The following is a 7,369-nucleotide window of genomic DNA, read 5'->3' as shown; positions in this document are numbered from 1 at the left end:
CCACCTACAAAGAGCAACTTTCAACTCTGCCAAGTCCAGCTGAAGCTCACGCTCACTCACATGGCACCAAGTTAGACTCACCAGAAGGATGGAAGACTGGGAGAAAAACAAATCCATATGGGCACAGGGAAGAGCGTGAAGACCTCACAAAGACAGACACGTGGCAAAGGATGACTTAGTGAGGGAGCAACACTAAATTCCAGTCTGCCCCTCATACAAACACTGCTTTCCCCAAACAAATGTAATAATGTCTGATGCAATGCACTTTTATTATATCAGTGTGTTTTTCTTCTTCTTCAAATGCTGTATATTTTTATCTTTTGATTTTTTCCTGTTGGCAGCGGCTGCACTTTAACTTCTTTAATGATTGCTCTTCCTGGAAAAATACTACGAGTGCAGCAGCATAAATATGAATGTGTTTGATTTTACTGCAAGTTTTGCTTATGCCTATATTTGTTGGAAAAATCACAAACTGTAATTAACGACTAATAAAGAGGAAATAAACTAATCATTTCTGCCTTCTGTTTGGGAAACAATACTGAAAGGCTGTTGCGGTCTGAGAAATTCAACTTTAAAATCAGAGTCCGTGTGAATATTCACGCATGAAATTTTCTTAGCAGTTTAATTTTTATTTCATTTTTGACATCTCCATGCTCTCATTTTTAAAAGGTGCGGATTCTTGATGACCCTGAAATTAAAACAGCCCAACTTTGTCTACATAAAGCTGCAGTTTTACCAAGTCGGTATTGAAATTATGTTACATTTTGAAAGGGCTTCTGCCATTTTCAGTGTTAATAGTGGTGCCAGATTTTTTTTAGAATGAATGATTCATTTTGGAGATATGGCGTTCATAGGCTTGCAGATTTCAAATGCAAAACCACAGACTAATACCTCTCTACCTTAACAGTTGAACAGCTTTCACTGCAGGTTTGAGAAGCCCCTCTCCATCAATCAAGACTTCAATCCGCTTGACTTCTCTCTCCTATATTCCAACTCCATGCCCACTCTTAATAATAATTCTTTGCATTTATATAGCACTTTTCTCACTACTCAAAGGTTAAGGGCCTTGCTCAAGGGCCCAACAGAGCAGAGTCCCTATTAACATTTACGGGATTCGAACCCGCAACCTTCCGATTGCCAGTGCAGATCCCTAGCCTCAAAGCCACCACTCCGCCTCTTGGCATGTTTGAACATGAAGTCCATTTGCTCATCTGGAGACAGAAATGTCGTAAAGCTCCTGGTCCACATAACATCTCTCCATCCACACTTGCGCATTGTTCTGATCAGTTGGCTCTTGTATTTATAGACATATTAATTCAGTCCTTTGCACAATGACTGCTTCAGAGAACCCATAATCATCAGCCAAATACTTCTACTCTCAATGATTACAGGCCTGTGATACTAAACTTTGTAATAATGAAGTCTTCAGCATCTCAGATCTGTCACAGATTCTCTCCTTGACCTAGTACAGGGTCATGGACCATGCCAAAAGGTCAGTTGAGGGTACAGTAGACATTCTGCCCCACATCTTGCAGTATTTGGACTCTCCACCTACTTACACCAGGACCTTATTTTTGGATTTCAGTTCTGCATTCCATACTATCACAAAAGAATTTTGCCATAACAAACTATGTGGACTATGCCAAATGTCTCCAGATTTCCAACTTTCTAAGTAGCAGATTTTAGACGGTAAAGATGGGTGAATATCATTCAAGCCCCCTGACCCTGAGCACAGCAACGCTCCCTCTGGATGTGTTCAGTTTCCTCCCTCTTCACCAATGGCTGCACCTCCGAATGAACCATCTGTTAAACTGCTTAAGTTTGCTGATGACACCACGCTAATTAGCCTGATCACATTGGAGACACACTCTGGACACCCTGGAGGTTGCAAAGGAGAAGAAAGCTTAAACAAAACTAAGAGATGCTGCACATCCTCTCTCTGACACGCTAACGCAGAAGTGTGTCGAGAAACTCTGGATGTAATGAGAAGCAAAATGATCCCTTTTATTGGCTAACTAAAAAGATAGCAATACGCAAACTTTCGAAGCAACTCAGGCACCTTCGTCAGGCAAGATATAATACAGAGACTGGAATTCCCCATTTTCATATAGAAACGAGGACAGATACAACATTGAAAAACCTTTAAGTGAGACATCTTGGATGTAAAAAATTAATAGAGCTCTCCAGGCTAAGATTCATTTATCAAGAGAGGAGAACAACGAACGGTCAAGATTAGTTAAGCTTCTGCATAAAGCTGTATTTGTCTCCACCAAATAAATCTATCTATTATATAGTGCCTTTCATATCTGTCTATCTATCTATTTACAGTGCATCCAGAAAGTATTCACAGCGCATCACTTTTTCCACATTTTGTTATGTTATAGCCTTATTCCAAAATGGATTAAATTCATTTTTTACCTCAGAATTCTACACACAACACCCCATAATGACAACGTGAAAAAAGTTTACTTGAGGTTTTTGCAAATTTATTAAAAATAAAACACTCAGAAATCCCATGTACATAAGTATTCACAGCCTTTGCTCAATACTTTGTCGATGCACCTTTGGCACCAATTCCAGCCTCAAGTCCTTTTGAATGTGATGCCACAAGCTTGGCACACCTATCCTTGGCCAGTTTCGCCCATTCCTCTTTGCAGCACCTCTCAAGCTCCATCAGGTTGGATGGGAAGCGTCGGTGCACAGCCATTTTAAGATGTCTCCAGAGATGTTCAATCGGATTCAAGTCTGGGCTCTGGCTGGGCCACTCAAGGACATTCACAGAGTTGTCCTGAAGCCACTCCTTTGATATCTTGGCTGTGTGCTTAGGGTCGTTGTCCTGCTGAAAGATGAACCGTCGCCCCAGTCTGAGGTCAAGAGCGCTCTGGAGCAGGTTTTCATCCAGGATGTCTCTGCACATTGCTGCAGTCATCTTTCCCTTTATCCTGACTAGTCTCCCAGTTCATGATGCTGCCACCACCGTGCTTCACTGTAGGGATGGTATTGGCCTGGTGATGAGTGGTGCCTGGTGTCCTCCAAACGTATTGCCTGGCATTCACACCAAAGAGTTCAATCTTTGTCTCATCAGACCAGAGAATTTTGTTTTTCATGGTCTGAGAGTCCTTCAGGTGCCTTTTGGCAAACTCCAGGCGGGCTGCCATGTGCCTTTTACTAAGGAGTGGCTTCCGTCTGGCTACTCTACCATGCAGGCCTGATTGGTGGATTGCTGCAGAGATGGTTGTCCTTCTGGAAGGTTCTCCTCTCTCCACAGAGGACCTCTGGAGCTCTGACAGAGTGACCATCGGGTTCTTGGTCACCTCCCTGACTAAGGCCCTTCTACCCCGATCAGTTTAGATGGCCGGCCAGCTCTAGGAAGAGTCCTGGTGGTTTTGAACTTCTTCCACTTACAGATGATGGAGGCCACTGTGCTCATTGGGACCTTCAAAGCAGCAGAAATCTTTCTGTAACCTTCCCCAGATTTGTGCCTTGAGACAATCCTGTCTTAGAGGTCTACAGACAATTCCTTTGACTTCATGCTTGGTTTGTGCTCTGACATGAACTGTCAGCTGTGAGACCTTCTATAGACAGGTGTGTGCCTTTCCAAATCATGTCCAAACAACTGAATTGACCACAGGTGGACTCCAATGAAGCTGCAGAAACATCTCAAGGATGATCAGGGGAAACAGGATGCACCTGAGCTCAATTTGGAGCTTCATGGCAAAGGCTGTGAATACTTATGTGCATGTGCTTTCTCAATTTTTTTTATTTTTAATACATTTGCAAAAACTTCAAGTAAACGTTTTTCACGTTGTCATTATGGGGTGTTGTGTGTAGAATTCTGAGGAAAAAAATGAATTTAATCCATTTTGGAATAAGGCTGTGACATAACAAAATGTGGAGAAAGTGATGCACTGTGAACACTCTCTGGATGCACTGTATCTATCTATCTATCATATAGTGCCTTTCATATCTATCTATCTATCACTCTGGTGGGAGTGTAATTCTACATTACTATATTGTTTTATATATTTGTGTTTTGTGCCATATATTTTTCACCACTTCTATATATTGTTGTGATGGTGTCCTGTTTTGCAGTGTTTCTCAACCAAAAAGTGGGTTGTGTGCTGCCACTGGTGGGGTGCAAGTTGCTGTTGTTTATAATGGTAGTGTGTCACAGTGGGTCATGAGTGGGTTGCTTCAACAGTCGTGCTCGATTCATCAAGAGGGACATACCCTCACTTTTAATGATACTTACTAGCATGGCATAAAGACACCAGAATGGTCAAGAAACAATGCTGTATTGCATTTTGCTTGTTGTTGAATTGTATTTACTTTGTAATATGAATAGATGAAATTCCTAGCAACAATGTTGCCTGGCAATAGTAAATAAATAAAGAAATAACATCCTGACTGACAGACAGACAGATGTAATTCCCAAAGTGGTCAAATTGTGTTCCAGGACACCTAAAAGGTGTCAATATGTTACACCTTCAAATCCTGATCTGTCACAATTCATTCTCTATATATACTGCTGTGATTTGCTGATTTGGCTCCAAAAAGAAAGTGCAGATGGAAAAGAAGGTGTATGCAAAGGAGTTTTTTTTTTAGTTACTGGGAGCAAGAAGGAAAAAAAGAAGATAGTAATGATGCTAACAGAAATTAAAGGAGCCAACCAGAGAACTACTTTATGCATAAATCCCGCCATAAGACCTTTACTTTTCTTATTCAGCCTCGCCAATGTAGTATGCCTTGCTCTGCCATAAGTCTTCTGCCTGGTGTCAGGCTTTGTGAGACGGGCTCAGTGTCCCACATAACATAATGCACAGACACCAGTGGACACAATGGATTTAGAAGTGCTGATTCTCCTAAACTCATTATTGCCAACAGTGTGAATTAAACAGACCGGGTCTCAAGCAGAATATCATCACTATAAGACAAGGACCTTTTATTGAGTGCAGTATGTTTCAGATTTGTATGTTGAAATTTGCCTTCCCATAATGCAGTTGTATTAACTTCAGGCACCAGAGAGTAGCACAAGTCTCACAATTTGATTTGTGTATGCAAGTAATAATTTTATTGACTCTGTACATGTGAAAATAAGAGCCCAATAAACCTGTAAACATAGTTTAGTAAAGATCAAAGGAAAATCTTACAAAAGTGTAGTAAGTGAAACAGATCATTCTTGAAAGTAACTCCATTTTATAAATCTCAGTCTGTGGAAATTTCTAAAGTCCCATCTTACTTGACTAACCAGTGAGCCTGTTTAGACTCAAGGTTAATAATAATGGTACACCTTATTTATTTAGCACCTTTCCCATGTTCAAAGCACGTAAGGATCCAGTTCATGTGGCGGTAATTACGATGAGAGTCCTACTGGCAAATCTCCCATAGGTAAGGATCAGTAGTACAAATGCAGACAGTGAATATAATGCCAGGCATTGAATAGAAGAAAAACTCCTGTAATTGGCAATATAATTGTCAGGTGAGTAGCTTTATGATCCAGGGATTGAACTATCCCTAAATCTATTGGGTGGAGAGCTAAGGGTCCTAAAAAAGACTAATGCAGGATGGTTGAGGTCTTTAATATGACTGTTCTTCTTTGTAAGGATAATCTCACCAAACTCTACAGGGACTCACAGCCCTGGGCTGAGCAGGTACCATACCAGGACGTCCCACAGAGAGTGAGGATGGACTCTACTGGAGGATGCTGACATTTCCTTGGGCTACTTTGATGTTAAATCCGCTGTTTGACAAATCAGGTTTGAATGTTTAACACTAGAATTACCAGAGTCTACGAAAAAACTCGTAGATCCGTCCCACCTTAAATCGCTTCTTAAAACCGTTCTCACCTCTCCGCCAGCCTCCTTTGTCCTGTAAATGTGCCGATAAAAACAAACTGCAAGCTGACGGCTATCCCATCCCCCCACCGACTTAGAACATGCACAAACTTCTTCCAGCTCATGCCTCAATTATCTGGGAGTGAAGTGGAGTTTTAGAGTGGAAATAATAGATTGTTATTTGGAACACACGCATTTCGTGTGTGTTCCGTTTCTACAGTAATTTGTGTAAACACAATATTAAAACAGAAACTTTTTCATATTTTAGTAATAAGTGTTACAAAATGTAGGCATAAACTATAAAATGTGTGAAGCCTGAAAGCCAAAGATCAAATAAACACTTTCATAAAAGGTTCAAGAATTTAACTTTCTGTGGCGTAGTGGTAAGATTTCATCACTTAAAGCGCAGCAGACTTGCTGTACCTCAAGAAATCCGAGTTCGATTCCCTGCTAGGAAGAAAATTTATTTATTTTTAACGTTCGCCGTTCTACCTGCCTGAACTCCCTGTCTATGTATATAGTAATAACAGTAATTTTATTATTATATAGGAGCTTCCCTGTCTGCCTATCATATAGTGCCTTTCCTTCCTACCTATCTATATATCTATCCCCTTAGCTGTTTTTTATATATCTATTATACAGTGCCTTCCCTGTTTATTTATATATCTAGTGCCTTCTCTGCCTGTCTGTCTGATTGCATATAGCGCTGAACTTACTGCTCTGTACTATTCTGTCCTCTGCGTGTCCTGGAGTACAAAAGAAACACCACCATACAGCAACACGTGTGAACTGGCAAGATCGGGGAAAAAACACGCGGTCACTGATTACAAACCACAAGATGAATGAAAGAGACAATATATGTAAAAACATCATCGCACTAATGTAATATTATCTGAAAACGAACAGCGTCAGATTGGGTTTGAATATGCGCCCGATCTGATGCTGTTCGTTTTCAAATAATATTGCAGGTACTGTGCGTTGAAACTGCTGCACTGAATAAGCTGACTCCTTCTGTAACAGCGTCAGCGTGTATTCAAACCCGATCTGACGCTGTTCGTTTTCAAATAATATTGCATGTACTTAACTATTTTAGAATAAAAACATACATTTGATTTCAGTCAGTCTGTAAGTGCCAGTGTAAATGCATGATAATTGTAAAAGTTAGCTTTTTTTTTTTTTAATTTAGTTCCATTCTCTCAGTCGCGTTCAGGATCCCCTCCTCCCCATCTGACACTGCTGTTTTCACATAAAGACGCGCTATAGCTCAAATGTGATTTATTTGGAGACGCGCTATACTCGAATGTGATTTATTTGGAGACGCACTATAGCTCGAATGTTATTTATATAGGGAGGAAAGTACAGTGTCAAGTGCTCATTCAGTGTAATAGGAACCATAGCACAGAGAGACATGTACACTGCAACAAGTACACATGTCGTAAATGTAGGAAGGGTGTGTGGGAATTGTTAATATTTGAATGTGATGATTTTATATAGCACAGATCGGAAATCAGCAGTTCTTAGCATTGCACCACGCA

The sequence above is a fragment of the Polypterus senegalus genome, chromosome 1, assembly GCF_016835505.1.
Source record: "Polypterus senegalus isolate Bchr_013 chromosome 1, ASM1683550v1, whole genome shotgun sequence".
Classification (NCBI taxonomy): Eukaryota; Metazoa; Chordata; class Cladistia; order Polypteriformes; family Polypteridae; genus Polypterus; species Polypterus senegalus.
This window is presented reverse-complemented; position numbering follows the sequence as displayed.